The 27,750-nt window shown below is 53.1% G+C and overlaps 1 protein-coding gene across 5 annotated transcripts in view; it reads right to left on the minus strand.

Moving 5' to 3' along the window:
- PAK4 (p21 (RAC1) activated kinase 4) overlaps nucleotides 1-25,384 on the minus strand; it is a 47,764-nt gene extending 22,380 nt beyond the window's left edge. For 2 of the 5 annotated variants that reach the window (XM_027515872.1, XM_027515871.1), the window contains exon 1: nucleotides 25,160-25,302. The gene's annotated coding sequence lies outside the window, so the exon portion shown is untranslated. Of the gene's footprint in view, nucleotides 1-12,104; nucleotides 12,430-25,159 lie in introns of those variants that run through there. The other 3 variants (XM_027515867.1, XM_027515866.1, XM_027515870.1) reach the window with 3 other exon arrangements.
- Between the last annotated feature and the right edge of the window lie 2,366 nt (nucleotides 25,385-27,750).

The raw sequence follows: 27,750 nt of genomic DNA on the forward strand, positions 1-27,750 counted from the left end.
CCAGGGTGTTCTCACACCCTCCCATCTTCCCCACTCAGACAGGTGAAGTCTGGCCCCTCTTGGCCTTGTTTTCATTCGCCTTTTGGTGCTTAGTAATTGCCGGCTTCCCAGATGGCGCAGCACCTGGGAAGAATCTGCCTGCCAATGCAGGAGACTCGGGTTCAACCCCTGAGTCGGGAAGATCCCCTGGAAGAGGCAATGGCAACCCACTCCAGTATTCTTGCCAGGGATATCCCATGGACAGAGGAGCCTGGTGGGTTCACGCTGTCACAGAGTCAGACACAACTTAGCGATTGAGCACACAGGCACTTAGTAACTGCGCATCCTTTTAAATTTGTAAAAGTCACCAGAACTCCTTTTCTGCTAACAGTCTCTTCAAAGCCTTTACCTCCTACATGCCGCATGACATAGACAAAAATGAAAAAGAAAAAAAGGTTGATTTTGGGACTTCCCTGGTAGTCCAGTGGTTAAGACTCCACACTTCCACTACAGGGGGTTCAAGCCCTGGTTGGGGAACTAAATTTCCACATGCCACACAGTGTGGCCAAAAAAAAAAAAAGCCTTTGTTTTTCTGTGAGGGTCAAGACCTTTGTAAACCCACCCCAGCTCTTCCCACCTCTCCAGCCTCGTCTCCCCACCACCACCCCATTCACGGGTTCCATCTTGCATTCGTGTATTTTGTCAACAGAAGCAGAACACGTGCCCACCATGTGCCGTCCAGGCTGGGGCAGTGGTGCAGCATGGTCCCGGCCCCCGGGGCTTACAGTCCAGGACCACCCAGTGAAATGTGACATTCCAGCTGAGAAGGGTGGCTGGAGGGATGAGAGCACAGAGGAGCCGGGCTGGACCAGGCCGCCAGGGGAGTCAGGGGAGCCAAGGCAAGTTCTGAGGATGGCCTGCATCTGGAAGACATAACTCTGGCTGCACGTCTGAGGACGGGATGAAGGGGGCCTGAGTGGATGTGGGGACAGGTGACGAGACCGAAGCACTGCTCCGGGCAAATGGTGAAGGTGGCCACGGCCTGGCATGGAGGGAGGGCCCCAGACCAGAGGTGTGTCTGCCCACAATGTGCAACTCCTGTCAGATGGCGGCCGAGGGCAAGGCAGGCGCCAAGGGTGACTCTGAAAGTCGGTAAGTCACACTGCCATCTTTCACACAAGGGTGCGCCAGAGGGGCTCCAAAAATGCCAGGCCCCAGAACTACTCAATTGTGACAGAGATGAAAAAAGCCCGAAGATTCACTTTCCCCGATAGTAAGGCCTGGGGTACAACCACAGTAATCAAGACAGTGGGGAAAAACACAGAGGTCAGTGAATGGAATAGAGAATCCAGACAAAGACCCAAACAAATACACCCAGCTGGGTTTTAAAACACTGATTTTTTTTTTCACTGTGGTAAAATACACCTTGTCTGTTCTTCAGTTGCTACGTTGTGTCTGACTCTTTGTGACCCCATGGACTACAGCACGCCAGGCTTTCCTGCCCTTCACTACTCCCCAGAGCTTGCTCAAACTCATGTCCGTTGACTTGGTGATGCCATCCAACCAGCTCATCCTCTGTCACTCCCCTTTCCTCCTGCCTTCAATCTTTTCCAGCATGACCATCTTTTCCGATGAGTCGGCTCTTCGAATCAGGTGGCCAAAGTATTGGAGCTTCAGCTTCAGCATCAGTCCTTCCAAAGAATATTCAGGACTGATTTCCTTTAGGATGGACTGGTTTGATCTCCTTGCAGTCCAAGGGACTCTCAAGAACCTTCTCCAGCACCACAATTTGAAAGCATCAATTCTTCAATGGTCCAACTCTCACATCTATACACGACTATTGGTTAAACAATAGCTTTGACTATATGGACCTTTCTTTCCAAGGAGCAAACGTCTTCTAATTTCACGGCTGCAGTCATTGTCCGCAGTGATTCTGGAGCCCAAGAAAATAAAATCTATCACTGTTTCCACTTTTCCCCATCTATTTGCCATGAAGTGATGGACCAGATGCCATGATTTTAGTTTTTTGAATGCTGAGTTTTAAGCCAGCTTTTTCACGCTCCTCTTTCACCCTTATCAAGAGGCTCTTAAGTTCCTCTTCGCTTTCTGCCATTAGAGTGGTATCATCTGCATATCTGAGCCTGTTGATATTTCTCCCAGCAATCTTGATTTCAGCTTGTGATTCATCCAGTCTGGCATTTTGCATGATGTTATATATAAGTTAAACAAGCAGGATAACAATAAACAGCCTTGTCGTACTTCTTTTTCAATTTTGAACCAGTCCATTGTTCCATGTCCAGTTCTAACTGCTGCTTCTTGACCCGCATACAGGTTTCTCAGGAGACAAGTAAGGTGGTCTGGTATTTCTATCTCTTTAAGAATTTTCCAGTTTGTTGTGATCCACACAGTCAAAGGCTTTAGCACAGTCATTGAAGCAGAAGTAGATGTTTTTCTGCAATTCCCTTGCTTTCTCTATGATCCAAGGGCTCCCTGGTGGCTTAGACAGTAAAAAATCCACCCACAATGTGGGAGACCTGGGTTGGATCCCTGGGTTGGGAAGATCCCATGGAGGAGGGCATGGCAACCCACTCAAGTATTCTTGCCTGAAGAATCCCCATGGACAGAGGAGCCTGGCGGGCTACAGTCCTTGGGGTCACAAAGAGTTGGACATGACTGAGCGACTAAGCACATACATACTTTATGATCCAATGGATGTTGGCAATTTGATTTCTGGTTCCTCTGCCTTTTCTAAACCCAGCTCATACATTTGGAATTTCTCAGTTCACACACTGCTGAAGCCTAGCTTGAAGGATTTTGAGCACTACCTTGCTAGCATGTGAAATGAGCACAATTGTATGGTAGTTGAAACATTCTTTGGCATTGCCCCTCCTTGGGACTGGACTGAAAACTGACCTTTTCCAATCTTGTGGCCACCACTGAGTTTTCCAAATTTGCTGACATATTGAGTGCAGCACTTTAACAGCATCATCTTTCAGGATTTGAAATAGCTCAGCTGGAATTCCATAACCTCCACTAGCTTTGTTTGTAGTAGTACTTACTATAAGGTCCACCTGACTTCACACTTCTAGGATGTCTGGCTCTGGTAAGTGACTATCATGGTTATCCAGGTCATTAAGATCTTTTTTGTACAGTTCTTCTGTGTATTCTTGCCACCTCTTCTTAATATCTTCTGCTTCTGTTAGGTCCATACTGTTTCTGTCCTTTATTGTGCCCATCTTTCCCAGAAATGCTCCCTTGGTATCTCTAATTTTTTTTAAGAGATCTCTAGTTTTTCCCATTGTATTGTTTTCCTCTATTTCTTTGCACTGATCACTGAGAAGGCTTTCTTATCTCTCCTTGCTGTTCTCTGGAACTCTGCATTCAGGTGGGTATGCTGCTAAGTCGCTTCAGTCGTGTCCGACTCTGTGCGACCCCATAGACGGCAGCCCACCAGGCTCCCCTGTCCCTGGGATTCTCTAGGCAAGAACACTGGAGTGGGTTGCCATTTCCTTCTGCAATGCATTAAAGTGAAAAGTGAAAGTGAAGTCGTTCAGTCGTGTCTGACTCTTCGAGACCCCATGGACTGCAGCCTACCAGGCTCTGCCGTCCATGGGATTTTCCAGGCAAGAGTGCTGGAGTGGGGTGCCATTGCCTTCTCCTCAGGTGGGTATATCTTTCCCTTTCTCCTTTGCTTTTAGCTTCTCTTCTTTTTTCAGCTATCTGTAAGGCCTCCCCAGACAACCACTTTGCCTTCTTGCATTTCTTTTTCCTGGGGATGGTTTTGGTTACTGCTGCCTATACAGTATACATAATGACTTCCCTGGTGGCTCAGATGGTAAAGAATCTGCCTGCAATGCAGGAGACCCAGGTTTGATCCCTGGGTCAGGAAGATCCCCTGGAGAAGAAAATGGCTACCCACTCCACTATTCTTGCCCGGAGAATACCATGGACAGAGGAGCCTGGCTGGCTACAGTCCTTAGGGTCACAAAGAGTCAGACATGATGGGGTTACTATTATACGTCTATCTATGATTTTAACCAACCTTAATCCTAGAGTGTGAACCACAGTGGCACTGAACACATTTACAATGCTGTACAACCACCACCGTGACTCATGCTCCAAACGTTCTCATCATCCCCAGCAAAGACCCTGTGCCCATGGACGCCAGCTCCCCACTCCCTCCTTCCCCCCAGCCCCTGGCAACCCCCATTCAACTTTCCTTCTCTATGAATCCGCCTGTTCTATGCGGAATATATAAGTGGACTCTTACAATATCTTTCCTACATGTGGCTTATTTCACTAAGCATGATGCTTCAAGGTCCATCCATTGTGTAGTATGCATGTAAACCCCATTCCTTTTTATGGCTCAATAATATTCCATTGCATGTATACACCAAATTTCGTTTACCCATTCATCTGCTGGACGCCTGGGTTGTTTCCACTTTTAAGCTATTGTGAATAAAGCAACTATGAACATTAAAGTGTACAAATATCTGTTCAAGTCTCTGCTTTCAATTTTTTGGATATGTATCTAGGAGTCAAATTGCTGGGTCATATGGTAGTTCTATATTTAACCTTTTGAGAAAAGACCAAACTGTTTCCCACAGCAGCTGCACCATTTCACATCTCCAATAGCAATCCACGAGGGCTCCAATTTCTCTATCTCCTCACCAACACGTTAGTTTTCTTTCTTTTTTTTTTTTTTAAGATAATAGCCATCCTGGTAGGTGCGAAGCTATATCTCATTATTGTAATTTATTTTTGACAAAGAACTATAAGCAATTCAATGGAGGAAAGACAGAATTTTCAACAAACAGTACTGGAACAAAGGGACATCCATATGCTAAAAAAATGAACCTTTATCTGAACTTCACACTTACACAAACCTTAACAAAACTTTTAGAAAACAAACCAACATATCTTCAAGATCTAGGGCTAAGCACAGACTTCTTAGACTGGATACCAAAAGCATGACCCATAAAAGGAAAAATTATTAAAATAGACCTCATCAAAATTAAAAACTTCTGGACAATTTCCCCGGTGGTCCAGTGGTTAAGGATCTGCCTTCCAGTGAAGGGGACATGGGTTTGATCCCTGGTTGGGGAACTAAGATCCTATATGCTGTGGGGCAACTAAGCCCAAGCACCACAACTAGAGGCCACACGTTGCAACTACGGAGCCTCGCACACCAGAGCCTATGCTTTACAATGAGAAGCCTGCAAGGAGAAAAGCCCCAATCTAAGGCCATACCACCCTGAACGCACCCGATCTCGTCTGGTCTCAGAAGCTAAGCAGGGTCGGGCCTGGTTAGTACTGGGATGGGAGAAGCCCCTGTGTCCCATACTAGAGAAAAGCCTATGTGCTTCAACGAAGACCCAGAGCAGCCAAAATTAAAATAATAATAATAACAAAAAAAATTTTTTTTTAATTAAGAACTTCTGGTCTGCAAAAGTCCATGTAAAGAATATAAAAAAGTAACAGATTGGGGGAAAATATTTGCAAACCACATACCTGACAAAGGACTAATATTTCGAAGACATAAAGGATTCTCAACGCTCAACAGTAAAAAACCCAAACAATCCAATTAGCAAATGGGCAGAAGACATGAAGATGATTCACCAGAGAGGATACACAGATGGCAGATAGGCTCATGAAAGGATGTCTGACAGCATTAGCCATTAGAGAAATACAAATTAAAGCCACAGAGAATTATCATTACATGCTCATTAGAATAGCTAAAATAAAGAATAGTGACCCACCAAATGCGGGCCAGGACGAAGAGAAATTGAGCACTCATTCGCTGCTGGTGGGGATGTAAAGTTGTACAGCCATCATGAAAAAGAGTTTGGCAGTTTCTTTAAACACGCATCCACCTACATACCAGCAGCTGCACTTCTGGGTATTTGTCCCAGAAAAAATGAAAATTTACATTCACACAAAAACCTGTACAAGATTGTCAACAGCAGCTTCATTTCTAATTGTCAAAAACTGGAAACACCCCAGATGTCCCTCAGTGGGTGAATGGTTCAATAAACTATGGCACATCCACTACTCAGCAAAAAAAAGGAACCAACTATTGACACAGCCAACAACCTGGATGAATCTCCAGAGAACTATGCTGAGTGAAAAAAACGCCAACACCCAAAGGTTATGTACAGTACAATCTCATTTACGTAACACTGTTGAAATGACAGAATTATAAAAATGGGGAACAAATAGATGAATGGCTGCCTGGAATGAGGGACAGAGCAGGGACAGGATGTGGCTGTAAAAAGGGCATGGGGGATCCTTGTGATGGAGTGTTCTCCATCCTGACTGTATCTATGACAACATACTGGTTGTGATCTTGTACTGATTTTAATTTTGCAAAATGTTACTATTGGAGGGAGCTGGCTAAAGGGTAGAGGGGCTCTCCCTGTGTTATTTTTCACACCTCCAGATTAAAGCACAATGATCTCAAAATGAAAAGCTTCATGAAAAACTACTAGTATTGTCGTTCAGTCTCCAAATCATGTCTGACTCTGCGACACCATGGACTGCAGCATGCCAGGCTTCCCTGTCCTTCATCATTTCCCGGAGTTTGCTCAAACCCATGTCCACTGAGTCGGTGATGCCATCCAACCATCTTATGGTCCGTCACCCCCTTCTCTTGCCCTCAGTCTTTCCCAGCATCAGGGTCTTTTCCAATACATTGGCTCTTCACATCAGCTGGCCAAGGTACTGGAGCTCCAGCTTCAGCATTCAATCCTTCCAATGAATATTTAGGGTTGATTTCCTTTAGGATTGACTGGTTTGATCTCCTTGCTGTCCAAGGGACTCTCGAGAAGTCTTTGCAGCACAGTTTGAAAGCATCAATTTTTCGGCGCTCAGCCTTCTTTATGGTCCAACTCTCACATCCATACATGACTACTAATAATTTATTAAAAATGCCAGGCCCTTTCCCACCTTAGAACATGCTATTCATTTTCCTTGGAACACACAGGCTTCCACACACTGACTGCTCGTACAGCCCTCAGCTCCGATGTCTCCTCCTCCAGGAAGCCTCCCCTGATTTCCCAGGCTGGAGCCAGGGCTTGTCTCAGTCCTCAGGGCTTCCCCCACCAAACCCATGACACGGGGGCCTGTGCTTTCCTCAAGGTCACTCTGGGGCTGTCACTGCCTGGTGCCATGTCTGTTTCTATCACTAGACATGAGGGCAGGGTCTTGGTGGGGAGACAGGTCAGAGGAGGAGCGCAGTGATTATCTACAAAGTGCAAGAGTGAGTGGTACTGACAACATTACTGACAGCTGCTGCTGCTGCTAAGTCGCTTCAATCGTGTCTGACTCTGTGCGACCCCATAGACGGCAGCCCACCAGGCTCCCCCGTCCCTGGGATTCTTCAGGCAAGTGTACTGGAGTGGGTTGCCATTTCCTTCTCCAATGCATGAAAGTGAAAAGTGAAAGTGAAGTTGCTCAGTCATGTCTGACTCTTCGCGACCCCATGGACTGCAGCCTACCAGGCTCCTCCGCCCATGGGATTTTCCAGGCAAGAGTACTGGAGTGGGGTGCCATTGCCTTCTCCTAACACTTGTTACAGAGATTTCTATGTGCTAGATCTGTTTTGAGAGCTTTGCATGGATAAAATAATCTGTATAACAATCCCATTTTACAAATGGGGAAACTGAGGCCGCCGGGGGTGGTGGTGGAGGAGGGATGAGGGAGGAGCTACAAGCTCAAGGTCATCCAGCTAGCAGGTCACAGAGCTGGGAAGCAAACCCACGCCTTTGGATCAGGGCTTTTGATAGGATCACTAACCACAAGGTTTCTCCAGGAAAGGCTGGATGAGACCAGCTGAAGGGGGAAGCCAAGGGGCAGGGGGGCAGGGGAAGAGACCCTGTTGCCTCCTCCCTAGTCCCCAGTCCATTCCCACGTAGAGTCGGGGGGGCCTCACCCTCCTCCATGGAAGGTCCCTTCTGTGGAACTGACACACCCAGAATGGTACCAGAACCACCTTCCCACCTAACAGGCATCCGGGAAGGCCTCTTCCATGTCAAGGGCCTCTAACTGAATCCCATTTATCAACCTGGGAAGCCGGCAGTGCCCTCCACGGAGAGGAGTGCCCACCTTCACTGGACGTGTGCCTGCATGTGTGCCAAGTTTCTTCAGTCGTGTCCCACTCTTTTGTGACCCCATGAACGGCAGCCCACCAGGCTTCTCTGCCCATGGGATTCTCCAGGCAGGAACACTGGAGTGGGTTGCCATGCCCTCCTCCAGGGGATCTTCCCAGCCCAGGGATCGAACCTGCATTTCTTATGTCTCCTGCAGTAGTGTCAAACCATGGAGTGGGGCAGGGGAAGGGGGAGGGTGGGGAGGGGGGAGGGTGGGGAGGGGGGAGGGTGGCGAGCTGAGAGGAGCCCCCAGGCGCCCTCCTGAGGCTCCCCCAGGGCAGGGCTGCTTTCATCTGGCTGTGGGGAGGGGCTTCCCTCTGACACGTGCTGGGGAGCATTCCTACTGGCAGGCGACTTCATCGCTCCACTAGAGAAGTCTCCAGAGCACAATACTGAGAGCAAGCTGCAGATGAGCAGGGAACCATTTACCTCCAGTTTTCAAACCTGTAGCACAATACGATATGGGATACTGTTTAGGGAGGCAACAAGGAATCACAGTGAGGCCGGGGTACCTGCGGGAGGGACCCCGGGGACTCTAACCACAGCAAGTGTGTTTCCTCTCTCAGTTGGGCAACAGGCCCAGGGGAGGCCATCAGGTGGCTCTCTGATCTCTTTCACACACAGTCTCTTTCGCTCTCTTTCTGTCCATCTGTCTCTAACACACACACACTCTCTTTCTCTCCACCGCCCCCCCAAGACTGGAACTGGTCCTGTGATCAGAGCAGCGGCTCTCCTGGGTCCCTTGCAACTCTTGGGAATTTGCTGTGTGACTCAGGGAGCTCACACTGGGGCTCTGTGGCAACCTAGAGGGGTGGGATGGGGAGGGAGGTTCAAGAGGGAAGGGACATATGTGTACCTATGGCTGAGTCATGTTGATGTACGGCAGAAACCAGGGCTTTTCCCTGGTGGCTCAGATGGTCAAGAATCCACCTACAATGCAGGAGACCCCGGTTCCCTGGGTCAGGAAGATCCCCCTGGAGAGGGGAATGGCAACCCACTCCAGTATTCCTGCCTGGAGAATGAACAGAGGAGCCTGGCGGGCTACAGTCCACGGGGTTGCAAAGAGTCGGACATGACTGAGCAACTAACACACAGACACACATAGCAGAAACCAACACAATATTGTAAAGCAATTATTCTTCAATTAAAAAACCAGAAAGAACCAGGATGCCATGGCAGGTCTGACCCAGGCCGGAGTCCACTCGCTTAACCATGTTACACTCCCATTGGTCATGCACTGACAATTCTTGATTACACACTCAGTGTACACCAGGCACTGTGTCAGGCACTGGGGACACAGTGAATAAGCCAGTCCCTCCTTCCCAGAGGTGACACGCTGGTGAGTGAGGGAGATAAGATAACATAAAAGTAAACAAGGAAGTACATGACCAGTGGGAGAGGGGACAGAGCACGGGGTGTGTGTGGCGGACAGGGTGTCTAGGGGGGTGGGTGTCCCTGAGCAGGAGCAGGGGAAGTGAGGGGGCCATGTGGGGAACCTAGGGAAGTGCTTTCAGAGTAGAAGGAACCACAACTGCAAAGGCCTGAGGACTGAAGCCTGCCTGGCACGTTCCAGAATGCCTGAGGCTGGCCCAGGAGGCCTGTGTGGCAGGAAGGGAGGGAGGGTGTGAGGGGAGGGTGGTGTAGCTGAGGTCAAGAGAGTCTACACTAAATGCAGAAGAGCCGCTCGCGGAGCCCAGACCTCCTGACCACAGCCCTCCCGGAGGTGCAGCTGCCCTCTCACCATCATGCTATGTTAAGGAGGAGGAAGCAGGCGGGGGGATAGGAAAGCTCCCCAGGGGGCCCAGCTGGCCAAGGGCAGAGCTGGGGCAGGAGCCCCTAAAGATAAGCAGAGGGAGGGTGAAGAATGAGGGTCGGGGGGACGGATGGCTCTCAGCTGGGGGCCTCTGGTCCCAGAAGAGCAGGAGCCCAAAGCTTCGGTTTGTGAAGAAGGCTCACTGGAAGCCAGGGGCTCACGCACAGCCCTGTGCTCCCAGACTACGGGTGTTCTGAACCTCAGACCTTCGGCTCCCCCCTGCCCCATTCTGCTGTACTGCGTACCAGCCTAACTAAGAGCAACTTAAGAATTTCCATTTTAATCCACTCACTTACAAAAAAAAAAAAAAGAAATTACTTCAAGATAGTCACCCAGACATGAAGGCTGGCCTGAATTCCTACAGAGCACCATCTATGAAGTAGTGGAACCCGAATGCAATCGCGCCTCTAGACCCAAGGCCCAACATACAGGAAGCACAGGGACAGAGGGACCCGTGAAGTGACACCACGAGGGTGCCCGGTGAGGCCCGGGCCGTGGGAAGCTCCAGAGGACAGAGGATCAGGGGTTTCAACAGATCAATGACCCGGTCAGCGGGCACAGGAAAGAGCCTACAGACGACAGAAGACGTCAGGGGCCTGTCGACCAAACGCAGAGCAGACCTTGTCCGGATGCCAAGTCAAACGCACACATTGGAAAAAACGACAAGACAACTGGGGAAATGCGAGGCTATTAAGAAAGTATTGGTTCTTTTTCTCCTGTGACCATGGTATCTCGTCTGTGTGGGTGTGTTTACAGACTCCTTATCTCTTATATGCAAAAAATCTGAGATATTTATGGCCACAGTATACGATGTTTAAGAACTGCCTCCAAAGAATCAGGGAGGTGGGGATGGGGTACAGATGAAAAAGCCTGGTGGTGACAGATAACTGCCGAAGCTGGGGCGGGCGTCCTGAGGAGGGCGGCAGGCCACTGTTCAGAAGACTGTGTGGGCACTTCCATCATACAGAGGTTTTAAACACTTTGCAAAAAGGAATGTGACCTAGTCAGAACAGTGAAGAATTCGTGGGTCGCTCACCTTGTGAACCTTAATTACTAAATCCAAACATGTATCCTGCCTCTAATAACTGTAACAGACGTCACGGCAGTAGTAACTATAATGACATGATGATGGCAGACCTGGGCTGAGAGTCGCTCTAAATGGGAACCAGTGCAGAGACACCGGGGGCTCAGGGCCTGGCCCCAGGTCACAGAGGAGGCTGGGGGAGCCGGGTGAGGCCAGCAGGGAAGCTGGATGCCCAGTCCTGGCCCAGAGGGGATGGGGGAGAGGAGGCCAGGAGCCTTGCAGAGCGGGGATGCACAGGGGCTTCTGGACTCTCAGCTCCCCTCATTCCCACTGAGTGAATCATAATGGCTCCTGCGATGCAACAGTCACATCTGAGCACAAACTTTTCCTGAAATTAAACTATCAGCCACTCCATGGGAGCCTGAAATGGTAACCGCAACGGATGACAACATCAGACTTGGGGGCCCACAGGATCTGGGGGGTCCACCAGCCTGGGCGCTCCTCCCTGCTCCTGGGCCCCCCACCAGCAGAGGCATGCATGCCCTGCCCCTCACCCCCTCCCCCTCCAGGTGCCAGGAACAGCCAGGAGTGGCTGGCGTGTGGGGGACCAGCACCCGGACTCATCCTGGGTCTGCAGAAACCATCTCCCTTGTGTGGCTTCGGCAGGATCCTGCCTGCAAGCAGGGAAGCCTCTGCAGGGTAGTGGGGGGGAGTAGAAACTGAGGGAGAGGAGAGGAGAGACAAGAGGCAGCGACTCGGGAAGAGAAGACAGGAGGCGGGAGGGGACAGTCGGCTGCCCAGACAGGGGCTGGCGGGCCCAGGGATGAAGAGGCCCTGACGTCTCCTCCGGGCCTCAGCTCCCTCGTCAGTAACGTGGGAATAATAGTCACATCTTCCTGTAGTGAGGCTGTGGGGGTGACAGGGCTGACACGACTTAATCACGCCATGTCAGAAGCCTAGAAAAGTGTCCAAACATTGCGAAAGCTAATACGTGATTTCTACCATTTCTGTAAGCCAGTGGCTCTCATCTCGGTTCAGAAGCACACTACAGTCGCTCAGGGAGCTTAAAAAAAAACACCAAATAACACAAAACCCAATGCTCAGGCCCCACAGCCAGAGATTCAGATTCAAGTGGCCTGACCTTTTGTTGTTTAGTCGCTCAGTGGCGTCCGACTCTTTGCAACCCCATGGACTGCAGCGCGCCAGGCTTCCCTGTCCTTCACCATCTCCGGGAGTTGGCTCAGACTCATGTCCGTTGAGTCAGTGATGTACACCTGTGCCAGGTAACCCTAAGGAGCATGGGATGGGGGCAGGGGGGAGCCTGGACACAGAGTCCCAGGACTGAGTCCTCAGGGGATGGTAGAAGTGAGACAGACTGATGGGGGGCAGGGTAGGGGGCGGAAAGGAAAAGGGGAGGGAAGGGCAGGGTACGCCGCCCAGGAGGCCCCTCTCTGCCTGCCCACCGGAGTCTGGGGCCGGCTGAGGAATGCGAGGAATGAAGCCAGGCCTGGCACGGCCATCCCCAGGTCCCCTCCCCCTTCGCAAACTGCCAAGAGCCCATCCTTGGCCAGGTCACTGGCCAGGCTGTCAACCGCCCCCTGCTCCCCCAAGGCCTTGGCAACCACTCAGTCCTCCGGGCCTGAAGCCCACTCCCAGCCCTCTCCTCGGGGTGCCCGTCCTGAGCCCCTTTCTCCTCTTGGGTCCCCCGTGACCCCAGTACTGGACCACAGGGCGCAGCCTAGGCGTGGAGCCCTTATCGGTGGTGGGGTGAGTGATGCTGACAGCGGCATGTGGCGGGCAGAGTTTATCACCCGCTCTGGAGACAGGAGTGGCCTGAGAAGGCTGCCCAGAGGTGGTGACCTTTAGCCCGAGCCCGAGAGAATAACCGAGGTGAGAGCAGGAAACAAAGACCCACGAGGCTGGAGCGCGGGAGGCAAGCGGAGGGCCAGCCCAGCAGAGGGGGCCATGGAAGGGTCAGAGCCAGGAAGGGATGCACGCAGATCGCAACCACAGGCACCAGCTGCCCCGCACCTGGGCCCCTCGCAGGGCTGGAGAACCGCGGCGGGCCTCGGGGGGTCCTCAGGTGTCCCCACATCCCACCACCACCCCGGGGGGAGCGGCCCAGCCCTGGCTCCCTCTGGCCACTCTGTGAGGAGACCCCAGTGAGCTGCTTCCTGCATCCCTGAGCCTGTTTCCTGATAATTAAACCGTAAGCTGATTAGTCAAGGAAAACCTTTAATTAGCCCTTGAAATCATTCAGGAAAATTACAACCTCCTCTCCGGGCAACCTGCCCGCCCTCTGCCAGGGCCCAGGGGCGGTGCCTGGGAGGAAGCAGAGCACGGGGAAGCCAGGCTCCTGCCTCTGCTCTGAGGGCCTCACCCAGCCGGGCCAAGGCCAGGGAGCAAGGCACCGCGCGGGAGAGGTGGCCACGGGCTCCCCTCTGCCACGTCACCAAGTGCCCGGAATAAACCCAGCAAGAGGTGGGCAAGGCCCGGCTGGAGAAGTGTGACCCTCTGCTGAGAGACATCAGAGGAGACCTAAACAAATCGAGAGACAGACCACGTTCATGGACTGGGAGACTCAATGTCATGTCTGCTTTTGGGGCACGAGGCTTGTCTCATATCTAAGTGGCGTTACAAAAAGTCAACTGGCCGAGACACTTGGGAAGAAGGACGCGTGCGTGGGAGGGCTTGCTCTCCACGCCATCAAGACTTATTATCAACTACTGGGACTGCCCTGGTGGTCCAGTAGCTAGGACTCCGCTCTCCCAATGCAGGGAACCCAGGTTCCATCCCTGGTCAGGGACCTGGATCCCACATGCTGCAACTGAAGATCCTGCCTGCTGCCACAGAGACTGAAGATCTCTTGCGCCACAAGTAAGACCCGGCATGGCCATTTAAATGAAAATATTAAGAAAAAAGACAATGATATGAATTAGGATAGCGGGGTACTGATGCAGGAATAGGCAAACTTGAGCACAACAAAGAATGAGAGCACCCAGAAACAGACCCACTTACAGAGACTTGACTTTATGGCCCAGGTGCAGAGGAGAAACTACGGCTGTTGTCATAACGGTACACGGATGACTGGGGAGCCACGTGGAAAATGTGAAGCTGGGTGACTACCTCACACCACACACTTGCGTGCACGCGCGCACACACACACATTCCAGAACAAAGAGCGGCTAAATGTGAAAAGTAGAACTATAAAACTATAAAGGAAGTAGATGATAAATCTGGCTACAGTAAAATTAAAAGCTTCATCAAAAGACACAATTTAAAGAAACTGAAAAGACAGGGCACCAAATGAGAGAATGTAAGGAGGACCATCTTAGAAACACAGGTTCTGGTCCAGACTCTTAAGACTTAACTCACAGAAATTCAAAATGAAAATGCAGACAGCCTGGAGGAGAAAGAGGCAAGTGGCTGGAATGGGCCCTTCACAGGGGGCGCTCCCGATGTGCACTCCAGATGTTCACAGAGCAAGCAAGGCTGCTCTGGCCCCGGGAGGAGACGCCACCACGCCAGCTCGGCACCAGTGGGCAGGAAGGGCCCAGCACTCACCACTGGCGCTGCCCTCGCTTCCTCATCTCTGAAATGGGTCGAATCCTTCCGGGAAGGACTGAGCAGAAGCAGCGTGGGAGTTCTGTACAGGCACTGGGCCTGGCACGTGCAAGCCCTCAATTAGTTCTCTCTATTAATCCGCCTCAGGAATAAGGACTCCCCAGGCTCAAGGTCATTTGAGGCCTTCTCCTGCCTCGGAGCTGGAGCTGGGATGTGTCAGGGGTGTGGCCAGAAGGCTGAGAGTCCAAGAGACAGGCTCCAACTGGGTAGCAACTGGGTTCGTTTATCAGTACAGTGTCCCTGGAGGCCACAAAGGGCCAGGCACTCCTGAGTATTTGTTGGAAAAAAGATAATAAACCAATCACATTCCTAGTTCTCTGCCAGGCCCGAGGATAAGTGTGTTAGGAGCAGAACCTCAGATACGTCCTGGGACACCCAGAGGAGCCTCGGTTCTAGAGAGGAAGAAACTGGGACACGGAGAGGCCCAAGTGGCTGTCAAGATTCAATTCCAGAGTAGACAGGACCAAATGCCAGTCTTCTTTCAGTTCCTCAAAGGTGCCCTGCGCTCTCCTGCCTAGGACATCTGTACAGGCAGCTCTCTCAGCCTCGAACCCACGACCCTCTACCTCCCCGAGTTTACCCTTCAAGTGGCAATTCCTCCTCAGGAAAGCCTGCTCTGTAATCCTCACCTGAGGGGAACTACCCTTCCTCCCCACTGGCCCAACATACACCCTGGCAAAGATATACTCCACTTGTTACAACCTCTCATTCATTCATTCAGCCCACCAGGGCTTGACTAGGGAAAGTCAAGCCCTGAGGATACAGCAAGGGACACAGTAAGCTGCCCACCTGCCCCCGCCCCGTACCCCCGCCACGAAGCTAAGTTGTGGGGGTGGGTGGGTGAGGAGGACACCAACCAACACACCGGGTCACACTGCAACAGTAATGACGGTGAGCGGACCAGGGAAGCCAAGCAGGCGAAGGTGGGGAGAGAGTGACATCGCTCCTGTAGACCTAGGAGGGGGCGCTGAACAAAGAGCCTGAGGCAGGACTCGGCCCGGAATGTTCCAGGGACAGGGCAGCAGCAGATGAGTGAAGGCAAGCAGGGAAGCTGGGCCAGAATCTTCTGGGACCTTGAAGGCTGTTCCTCAAAAGAGATGAAGCCAGGGAAGGGGTCCCCCGCAGGACAGGGACGGGATCTGACCCGGGCCCCCTCCGGCTGGGCGTGCAGACCAACTGTGGGGCAGTTGGCGGGCGGGGGGCTGTCCCCACGGTCGAGGCTGGAGTTGAGGGTGGCTGGAACTAGGGGTGACAACAAAGAGTGGGAGGCCCCAGGTTCTAATCTGAAGGTAGAAGAGCAGGCTTTCTGGACATCCTGGATGTGGAGGAAGAGGCCAAGAGGAGTCAGGATGACATCAGACCCCCCAGCCCGACCTTGAGGGCGGATGGGGCACCCGTGAACGAGGCAGGGCCGCTGGGAGAAGATGGGGCCCGGAGTCTGGTCTATTTTCCGTGTCTCCGTGTCACTCTTGATCCATATAGAGTCCCCTGCCAGACCGAGCCCAGTGAGGGAGCCTGCTGTGTTCACCGTGGGTCTCAAGAGCCCAGAGGCGAGCATAAGAGGTGGGATGGGTAAGAGCCAGCATGGATGGGAACCCCAGGGAGGAGAAAAGCACAAGAGGACTCATCTTGGTGATAAGCTTCTGCAGGAGATGAGAATATAAAATGTTCCAAGGTCAATTACAGAATCTGACAGGCCTCTTGTTGGGGACGGAGGCTGTGCAGCTGCCGGCAGGAGCGAGTGCGGTTACCCCTGCTCTGGACAGCTGCGTGGTGGGGTCTGCTAAAGGTGAAGAGACACACCACCCCCCACCCGAGCACTGGACCCTGGACGTGATCCCTGGGGAAGTGTGGGCACAGACATCCTGGCAGATATGTTCAAAGAGCACGTTCACACCCGGGCAGTGGGAGTGGAGAAGTAAGTCGGTTAGAACACTGCATGGCGAACAGACCACTCACACCCACGACCACAGGGATGCGCCTCACAGACCAAGGATGAGGGAGACCAGACGGGGGCATGCGGGAGGAGGGCGTTCATGCAAAGGGCCCAAGCAGCCAAGGTGGAGGCTAGGACTCGGGATGCACACCTGGTAAAACCGACAGACTGCAGGGAGCCGGTGACCCCCAGTTAGGGAGATGGCCGCTACTGAGGTTGTGGTCAACAGGGAGGCCCTGGGGTGGGGTGTTCTCAGTCTCCGCCTAGGTGTGGGGAAATGCTGCTCACCTTATAATTACCTGTTAGACTGATATGTGCACTGATGCACTTTTCTGTAGGTGAGTTAAGCTTCACAATTATTAAAGGTTGAAAAAGAGGTGGAATTATCAATATACCTAAACACACACACACACACACAGACACACACAGCGACCTGGGGCCAGGCTTCTGCTGAAGACGGGGAGGAGGGAGAAGGGGGCTGTGGAGGCGCTGGAGGCAGCAGAGGAGGGGTCCCTAGGGAAAAAGAAAGCACCAGAGACAGCACGTGCGCTGAGGGCTTGATGGGGGGGGGTCCTCACCTGGGGGACGGCGGGAGCCTGGCCCTCTCTTGCTGTCCTACTTCCTCCCCATTCCCAGCATTGATTGAGGAGGGGCGGGGGAGGGGAGGCGGCCCAGGCCGCTTCCCGTAGGGTGGGAGTGGCTGAAACCCGCTGGGGGAAGCCAGCCCGAAACTGCCACACAATGCCGCTTTATCAGGAGTTTCCAGGGCCGGGCTGGGGCTGGCGGAGGGGAGCAGAGGGCGGGGGAGGGAGGCTCTCTCCGTGGGGCCCCTGCTTAGCACCCCCACCTGCCAAGCTGTGCCCTCCGAGCTCCGCTGCAGCCAGCCCTGAGTGGGCGCGGGGCAGACGGGGCGAGAGGGACAGCCTCCTAATCCCTTGGCTCAGTGAGGGGGGTGGCTCAGGGAGTGCCCCGCAGTGGTTAGGAGCCCCAGGCCAAACCCCAGCCCTGCTGATTCTGTGACACCAGGCTGGTCTCCTGGGATCTCAATTTCCTCCTCTTAAAAGGGAGAGAAGAACAAGTACGGGGTTTTCCTGACAGCTTAGTTGGTAAAGAATCTGTCTGCAACCTGGGTCGGTAAGATCCACTGGAGAAGGGATAGGCTACCCACTCCAGTATTCTTGGGCTTCTCTTGTGGCTCAGCGGGTAGAGAATCTACCTGCAATGCGGGAGACCTGGGTTGGATCCCTGGCTTGGGAAGATCCCCTGAAGAAGGGAAAGGCTACTCACTCCAGTATTCTGGCCTGGAGAATTCCATAGACTGTATAGTCCACGGGGTCAAAAAGAGTCAGACACGACTGAGTGACTTTCACTCACTTCACTCAAGAGCATGTACACCTAGGACTTCCCTGGTGGTCCAGTGGTTAAGACTCCAAGCTTCCACTGCAGGGGTGCAAGCTCGGATCCCAATCAGGGAACTTAAGATTCCATATGCCACTCAGCGCAGCCCAAACAAACAACAACAACAACAAAACCCTAAATATCTACATCTTGGGGTTGCTGGGAGGTTGGGATAAATTCATTTACTCAAAACACACAGAACGGTACCTGCTAATACCAATAACAAAGAGAAATCCTATGAGGACTAATGCTGGCAGCTGACGGTCTTGAACATTGACTATGCATTCCACCTGAGGAGCAGGCATCTATATCCTCAGAACAACCCCATATAGGAGGTGCCGTTATCATCCCCATTTTACAGATGAGGACACGGAGGCACAGAGAGGGAGGTTCCAGAGTCTGTGTCCTCAATCTCGACTACATCAGACAGGTTAAGAGCTCCGGGTTGGAGAGGGCAGGCCTGCCTGGGTTCGAGTCCCACATCTGCCTCTCTCACATGCTGTAGGGTGTCTAGCCTCTGCCTCAGTTTCTTCTTTTTAGGGAAAGCAAAATATCACACATAGACAGGAAAGGAATTCCAAATGGCTTTCAACAAAGATGCTCCCCTTTGCTCATGTTAAAATCAGAACCACAGTAAGGACCACTCGGCACCTGTCTGACTGGCCGAGGTCAAAGCATCTGATGACACCCGTCTGCAGGGTGAGCATGGGAGGTGACAGACCCTGGCGCCCCAGGACATAGTGGGTGGGAAGTGCGATTAGGCACGGGCTCTTGGCAGACCGGGACACTACTGCAGGGCTCCCGGGCACACGTCTCAGACCCCAAGCACCTCCAGAGGTGTGCACAGCTCACAGGCATGTGCAGGAAGACATCACACCATGGAACCTGCCCCAGCAGTAGAAAGTACAAGGGAGCCGCTGACCTCCTGACACAGAACTTAAGTAGAAAGTGCAAGGGAGCCCCTGACCTCCTGACACAGAACTTAAGAGTGAAAAGTGCAAGAAGCAGGACAGAATACAAACGTGAAGAGTCAGCTCCATGTGAGCAAAACAAAAGTGGGAGAAAAGATGCGCAGGAACAAATGTCCAGGAAAGAAGAGAAACCGGAACGAGGCTGTCTCTGGGAAGGGGCCAACCACTGGGGTGGGAAAGAGACCTACAGCTGCACACTCTCTGTGCTTTGCGTGGCTTCTCAACTGTGAACAGATCATACATGCCGCTGGGGCAAAAATGGGCCTTCTTAAAATTAAAATGCAGGAAAAGAGAAATGAGGTTAATAACACCCCTTCCTCAAGGCTCCGGGCCGAGCTGCTGAGAGATGCTTATAAAGCACACATCTAGCTCTTAGCACTTGGGAGCTGGGGGCTGGCACAGTGTCCTGAGGGGCTGGGAGCAGGTGAAGAGGAGGCTGCAGCCCAGAGCGGGGCACATCCGATGAGTTTACTGTGTGCCTGGCAACATGCAAACACGTCGACATCAGTCTCCTCCAACCCTCCCAATAGCTCATTTAACAGCTGAGGAGGGCATCCCCAGTGGCTTAGCTGTAAAGAACCTGCTTGCGATGCAGGCGATGCAAGAGATGCAGGTTCCATCCCTGGGTCGGGAAGATTCTCCTGGAGAAGGAAATGGCATCCCACTCCAGTATTCTTGCCTGGAGAATCTCATGGACAGAAGAGCCTGGCGGGCTACAGTCCATGTGACCTCAAAGAGCTGGACACGACCGAAGCAACAGCAGGAGCACCATGTGAGGAAGGAGAGGCCCGCGGCGGCCCGGCCTCCCCGCAGCCCCGGGGTCCTCACTAGGGGTCGGGCTGTGGGGTGTGGGGAACGCGTGGCCCTGGCAAGGAAGCTGCCACTGCTCCAAGGACGGCAGCAGAGCACGTGGCACCCCGGGGAAGGTCAGGGTGGGACCAGAGGGCCCTGTGACACCAGCAGCGGTGAGTGGTGGCTTCTGCTACATCTGCCGTAGCTGGCTCCCCTGGGACCTGGAAAAGCTCCCCTTCTGACCCTCCTTGCCTCCCCCTCAACCTTCCTGTGGGCCAGGGCAGCTGTGAGACAATAAGCCCCAGCCCCGGATGGGTGGCTGGGCCGGGAAGGGTCCCATTTCCCTGGTCGTGACTGGGAAGGAGACCGCTTCCTGCTGGCAGCATCTGTGGCCGCCTGGCTGGGGTGATGGGAGAAACAGCTGCTGGGGACACCCCGAGCGGCGTCTGGCCAGGAAGTCTGGCTCACTAGGAGCCAGCAGGACAAGGAGGGGTGACGCAGTGGACCAGAAGGGGAAGGAGCTGTGGGAGGTCCTGAGGGAGGCGCGGGCCCAGGGCTCAGAAACTACCCAGGCTGCCCCCTAAAGAGTTTCTGTCCAAACAGGAATCTGGGTTAAGAACAGGAAGTAGCCTGCTTCCAAATCACTGGAGGGCCACTGTGAAAACAAGCAGTGACTCTGGAGCCCGGAGGCCTGAAGTTCAAGCCCTGCCTCTGCCACCTGCCTGCTGTGTGTCCCAGGCAGGTCACACGCCTCTCTGGGTCTCATTCTCTCATCCCTAAATGGGGTTAATAACCATACCTATGGGCTTCCCAGGTGGCCAGTGGTAAAGAACCCGCCTGCCAATGCAGGGATGAAGAGACATGGGTTTGATCCCTGGGTCGGGAAGATCCCCTGGAGGAGGAAATGGCAACCCGCTCCAGCATTCTTGCCTGGGGAATTCCACGGACAGAGGAACCTGGCCAGCTACAGTCCATGGGACTGCGAGGAGGCGGGCACGACTGAGCGAATACACCCCCACACAGCCGTGCCTGCCTGTAGGCTGCTGTGAAGATCAAATGGGTTCATACAAGTAAAGGACTCGAAACCTTGGCCAGCACTCAGGACCCTTCTCCATCTCCACCAGCCTCATGCTACCCACCCTCCCCGGCACGGACTATCCCTCTTCCTCCCCCACCTTCCCTGATCTGTTCCCCACATGGCAGCCTGAGCGATCTTTATAAAAGGGAAAGCAGATGCTGCTTAAAGCCCTGCGATGATTCTCATTACACACAGAAAGAAATCCACACTCCTTGTCTCAGCCCATCGACCCCTGCTGTATCCTATCTGCCAGACCTTCCCATGTCCTTGGTCTTGCTGCTGACTCTGCCACACTGGCTTCTTTGGTGGGACCTGAACATCCCAAGCTCCTTCGGACCTCGGGACCTTCACACTTTCTGTACCCACTACCTGCTCTGTTCTTCCCAGGTCTTCCTGCGCCTGGCTCCTTCTCATTAGTCAGATATCTCCCTTCTCCAGAAAGCCCTCGCTGGCTCCCCAGGTGGAGTGAGGAGCCGCCTCCGGGTTCCTGTAGTCCCTACCTCGTCCCAGCCCTGACCACTCTGCTTGAGCATACCTACCCAGCCTGACCACTCTGGGCCGTCACTGTCTGGGGCCAGGTCTGTCTCCTTCACGGTCCTGTGAGCCCTGAGGACAGGGCTTTGACTGTGTTGGTCACCACGGGGATCGATGAGCAGTGTAACACACACACACACACGCAGTGTAACCAGGTTCTGCTCGTCCCCTTCCGAGTGGCACTTCCTTTCTCTTTGCCTCCTTCCTGAGGAGGTTTAAGTCAGTATGTTTCCCTTGCCAAAGGCCAGCCCTGGAGATGATCCCCTAGGAGAGGTGGGTCAAAGTTTCAGCCACTGTCCTGGATACCCTGGAAAGGCAAAGCCTTTCCCAGCCTGCCTTCTCCTCTGGGTGTGGGGGTTCAACAGGTGTCAGACCCCAGCTAAGCTCATCACATGAACCGTACCCCTGTTCGCAACCAGACCAGGGAAGGGGTGCAGGTGGTATAAAATCCACCACCTCACGGCTGAGGAAACTGTTTCAGCAAAGACTGCAAGCTTGCCCGAAGCCGCATGGAGCCGAGGGAACCCTCAGGCACTGCTGGGAAACACGCTGGTAGGAATGCTGAACAGAGTAATTCGGGAAGGTCCAGCATGTCCACTGTGCGGCATACGCCCAAGAGACTCCGGCTGCAGTACACAGGGAAACACGCTCTAGAGTGTCCGTGGCAGCACTGTCTGTTACAGTCCCAATGGGAACCACCTAAACGGCCGCCAAAAGATAAACGGGTAACTCTGGTGCCGCACCATCACAAAAGGAAACACACAAGGGGGAAATGAGCAACCTGCTCTAGATCTACACCCCTCCACACAGAGAAACAGCCACACTGACGCAGAGAAGCAGCAGCGGGCTGTTTCCCGTGGCGCCATTGATAACGACCTGTGAAAGAGCAGACCACCCTGGCCGGCCATTGCAACCACGCGCTGAGGCTAGCCCCGCCCCAGACAAGGGCACCCAGGCCAGAGTCTGCGAGGGGCCAGGGGGCTGGGGCAGCAGCGTTCTGGAAAGCTCTCCAAGTGACTGCAGCGTGGAGCCAGGGTTGAGAGCTATTACTCTGTCGTTTGAGAATCCCTCCGAGGGTAGTAACAGTAGGAAAATCTGCGATGGTAGGCTGGAGGCCAAATCCAGCCCCGTGGCTACCATCAGGAAGGCGGGGCAGAGAACAGGGGCCTGTAACTGTATCCACGGTCCCAGGCTGGACGCTGGAAGCGTCAGTGTTTTGCTATATTGAAGCTCTACTCTTTCCACTAGTCTAAAATGTATCATAAGAACAAAACTGGAAAATAAGACATGACTTGCCCAATGTCCCATGGCTGTTAAGTGACCGGGAGGGAACCTGAATGTGGGTGTCCGGCACCAAATCCCTATCCAGCACCAAAGCCCCCCCTTTATCTGTGCGGAGCCCTGAGATGCCGAGCGAGCTGCCACTGTGAGGACTGGTAGGGCTCCCTGGCCACGTGCCCACCTGGTGACCTTGCCAGAGCAAGCCAGGAGGCAGGTGGAGACGGCCTGACTGCCACCTCTGAGGCCCTCCCCAGGCAGCAGTAGCCTGAAGACTAGGGCTGACACAACCCCTACCACGCGCCAGGCCTTGGGCCAAGCTCTCTGCGCTCCACATCCTCACAGCAGGTCTGAGGTAGCCACTATCATTATGCCCATTTTGCACAGGGGGAAACTGAGGCCCAGAAAAGTTAAGCGACTTGCCCACGATCACACAGCCTGTGAGTGATGGAGCTGGGTGTGAGCCAGGCATCCTTGTCCCAGCGTCCCCTCTCTGAACCACTCCCCAGTACTGCCTCAGAGCTCTACACACACAGGGCGGCCACTCACCTGCCTCTGCTCCACTGCCCGCCCCACTCCAAGCTGGGAACCCTAGGGGTCTCACTCAGGCTCCATGCTGCCCACAAGCCCCCAGTTCTGCACCCCTGACCTCCACTTACGCCTTTCCTTCTGCTTGGCACACCCTTTCCCATTCCTCCTACCCATCCTTCAGAGATTGCCCAGGGGACTTTCCGAGTCTGGGGCCCTGGGTGGGGGCATTTTCCTCATCCCCGAGCATGTTTTCGCAGGCCACATCACCCTGGGCGAGATGTAGCCATGTCTCACTGGCTAGGGGTCTGGTCCCAGTCTGCTCCCACCAAGGGACACTGAGGGCCCCTGGGGGCCAGGGGCTCCCCGCTGTCCTGTCCACTGCTGCAGACCCAGCACCATGCCCAACATTCAATCGCCACCAACCCTGGGGGGATTCAGGGAAAGAACATGGGAAAATTCCTGCCTGTGATGGGCCCACCTTCTAGCAGGAGGCAGCTCAACTGTGCTCTGATAAATAAGTTAAGGACAGAGTGAAGGGCTGGCAGAGAACAACAGTGAGATAAAGAGTGTCTGGGGACAGAGTGGTCCCGGTCAAGCTGTGAGCGACTGGTGAGTGAGAGGGTACAGAGCAGAGACAGGATTCCAGGCAGAGGGAACAGGAAGGTCAAAGACCTGGAGACAGGCATGAGCCTGCAGGGCCAAAGAACAGCAAGCAGGCTAGCGTGGCTAGAGCTCCTGGAGGGGTGGGGAAAGCAGCAGAACAAGAGGTGGGAGCGACTGAGGGCCATGATGAGAGGTTGCGGTTTTAAGTACAGAGAACACCCAACTTTGTACAGAGTACCACCCAAGGACACCCTCCCTAGCCAGAAGCCTGCCAGACTCACTTGGACTCTGGGCCACCCACAAACACCGCATCCCATAGGCCCAGGGGAAACTCTCCTCCCAGATCACACCCTTCCACGGAGGCCAAAGAGACAATCTATTCCTGCCCAAGGAGTGGCCCAGCCTTGCCCAGCTCCCTGCTTCCAGGAACAGACCTCCAGCCGTATACAGTGTGGCGACCGGAGGCCGGAGCTCTGGAATTATTCAGATCCAGCAGGGAATCTTCCTCCATTACTTAGCAGGAGTTCTCTGTGCCTCACTTCTCCTGGCTGTGAAGTGGGTCTATCCAGATTGTGGTATAGTAAGACTAGGCACACAGGGTGCTGAGTACAGCCTCAGCACTCATTAAGTATTAACCAACATAATGAGTATTTGAGGGTCAGTAGGGCATAGAACTCTGAGCCCAGGACTCCAGAGTTCAAATCTCAGCTGCAAAACTAACTCATTAGGCGGCCCTGGGCAAAACACTAAGCCCCTTAATAATGGCACCAAGCCCATAAGGTTGTGGTCAGGACTAAATACACGGTAAGCGTTCAGAACAGGGCCTGATACACAGTAAGTGCTTTATGAGTGTTTGTTATTCTTTTCATTATCTGGGGGAGGGGAGGTTCCTTCTCCCCCATCAGAAAGCACCTTTGACCTCTTTCTTGAGTGTCCTATCCCTCCTCTCCAGCAATATGTCTCATTTGGGTTTTAACTTTTGACCCTTGGGACCATCATCTGTGCTCTTTCTACAATTTGATCACGTTCCACCCTTGATCCCATAAAGATGCCCCCCAAGCCAAATCTCATTCATTTGCTTCACTGGCTGCTGCCTTAAATCTCCAATCCGCCACCCCCATGGCTGTGACCTCTGACCCTCATGGGCACATCCTCCCATCAAATTATTAATTTTGACCCCCCTTTTTGACATTCACCCCGTAGCCCTCCAACGAGCTCCCGCTTCAAACTTTGAATTTTGCGCCCCCCTCGCCACGCCCCCTTCATTAGTTTGACCTCTGACCTCCTCTACAACTCCCTCCCACTCAGCGTTGACCCGCGACCCCCTGGAAGCGACTCTTTCCCCCACGAGTGAACTTTGACCCCAGCGGCCCCGCCCCCTACTCGCGTAAACGCTCTCCCACCGCATTGCCCAGCGCACACCAACCCCCTGGCCAGACAGCTTATCCTACCGGCTCGGCACCGCAGTCGTTCGCGGCCTGGCCGCTCGGCCCGGAACTCGGCGCCCTCCCGCTGCCCTCAGCTCTCTGGCGCCGCCGCCGCTACGGCCACTGCCGCCGCCATGTTGAATCCCCAACGAACATCCGGGGCTTTCCCCCCTCGCCGCCCACCAGTCCCCATAGCAACGAGGCTGACCCGGCAGGGGGCAGGGCCGGCTCAGGGGCGGAGCTGGACGCCTGGCAGCGCCCTCTCCAGCCTCTGATTGGTGCATGTTGTCCAATCGGAGACCTTCGGGCGGAAAATGCCAAGCCGGGATTGGAAAATTTGGAAAGGCTGGCTCCCAGCCCACTTGGATTCTTAAAGGGGAAAATGACTATTCTCTTGTAACTGCATCCCACCTTCCACCCAAAGGAATTAGGGAGTGAAAGCCAGTAGTGGGTAATAATGGCCAGAAACGGCTCTGAAGCATGTACTACTATGTGTCAGACACCCCGCCAAGTGAAATTTCTTGCTGAATGCTCAATACAACCGTGTTGTATATTAATGCCCATTTGCAGATAAATGGCGGAGAAGGCAATGGCACCCCACTCCAGTACTCTTGCCTGGAAAATACCATGGACGGAGGAGCCTGGTGGGCTGCAGTCCATGGGGTCACTAAGAGTCGGACACAACTGAGTGACTTCACTTTCACTTTTCACTTTCATGCATTGGAGAAGGAAATGGCAACCCACTCTAGTGTTCTTGCCTGGAGAATCCCAGGGACAGGGGAGCCTGGTGGGCTGCCATCTGTGGGATCGCACAGAGTCGGACACGACTGAAGCGACTTAGCAGCAGCAGCAGCAGCAGGAGGTTCAGAGGGAGCAAACTAGCTGCTTGGGGACCACAGAAAGTAAATAATGAGTTTTGAACGACGTCTGTCAGTCTAAGCCCGAGAACTTCACCCTGAACCAAGACACTGTTTGATCTTAATCTTTTTGGTAAGTTTTATGTTTGTTTTTAGCAGGCATTTGTAAAAAACAACAACAACGACAAAAAAAAAGGGTTAAAAAAAAAAACCCGTAAACTAAACTCGGACATCTTTTTCTGTGATTTCCACTCATTGGGTTCTAGCCAGTGAGTTTGTGTATGTGTGTGTTAGTCTCTCAGTCGTGTCCAACTCTGCGACTCCATAGAATGTAGCCTGCCAGGCTTCTCTGTCGATGGAATTCTCCAGGCAAGAATAATGGAGTGGGTTGCCAGTCCCTTCTCCAGGGGATCTTCCCAAACCAGCGATCGAACCCGGGTCTCGGGCGGTGCAGGCAGTTTCTTTGTCGTCTGAGCCACCAGGGAAGCCCAGTCAATGGGTTTGCTCTTCCCCCTCCCCACAAAAAACTCAGGTGCTGTCCCACTTCAAGGTCATTACACTGATTATTCCTTTTTTCTGGAATAGACTTCCCCCAGGTACCCTTCATTTCAAAATGGGGAAAATAAATCTGATAATGCATGCAAAGTGTTTGCTGGTACCTGGAATTTAGTAAGCACTCAGTGCAGATGGGGCTTCCCAGGTGGCATCGATGGTAAAGAACCTTCCTGCCAGCACAGAAGACGTGAGAGACATAGGTTTGATCCCTGGATTGGGAAGATCCCATATTCATTTGGGATCGCCTGGTGGCTGAGACAGTAAAGAATCTGCCTGCAATGAAGGAGACCTGGGTTCGATCCCTGGGTCAGGAAGATCCCTGGGAGGAGGAAATGGCAACCCACTCCAGTATTCTTTCCTGGAGAATTCCATGGACTAAGGAGCCTGGTGGGCTCCAGTCCATGGGGTCGCTAGGAGTCGGGCATGACTGAACGACTTCACTTTCACTTTTCACTTTTATGCATTGGAAAAGGAAATGGCAACCCACTCCAGTGTTCTTGCCTGGAGAATCCCAGGGACAGAGGAGCCTGATGGGCTGCTGTCTATGGGGTCACACAGAGTCGGACAGGACTGAAGTGACTTAGCAGCAGCAAGGAGCCTGGCAGGCTACACTTTATGGGGTTGCAAAGAGTTGGACAGGACTGAGCGACTAACACATTAACACTTAACACAGGTACCCTCATGGCTTCTTCCTCCCTTCTCTCCTTCAAGGTTTACTCAAATGTCACCTTAACAGGAGAACTGTTCCAGCCCACCCTGACTAATGCAACAAACACCCCTCTCATGCTCCTAAACTCTTTACCTTGTCTGGTTTTATTTTCTGTTGCTCAGATCACCCTCTAACATACTATCTAATACACAGAATTAGCTAGTCGTAGTTATCGGGGTTTGGTCATCTGCCTTGCTGGCATGTCTCTCCGTGAGAGCATGGAGTTTTGTTTTGTTCACTGTGCATGCCCATTGGCTGAATGGATGGTTGGATGAGTTGTAAATCCACCTTTGCAGAAGTACTCTTAAATGTTTAGTGCATATCCCTTGCCCCAGCACAGTGTCTTACAGAGTAGGCATTTAATTAATATCTGCAAAAACAGTGAATGAGTGATGCATAATTCCTTTTTTTCTCTGTACTTTCAGTGTGCGTGCTCAGTCACGTCCAACTCTGCGACCCTATGGACTGTAGCCTGCCAGGCTCCTTTGTCCATG

Source organism: Bos indicus x Bos taurus, chromosome 18 (assembly GCF_003369695.1).
Source record: "Bos indicus x Bos taurus breed Angus x Brahman F1 hybrid chromosome 18, Bos_hybrid_MaternalHap_v2.0, whole genome shotgun sequence".
Lineage (NCBI taxonomy): Eukaryota > Metazoa > Chordata > Mammalia > Artiodactyla > Bovidae > Bos > Bos indicus x Bos taurus.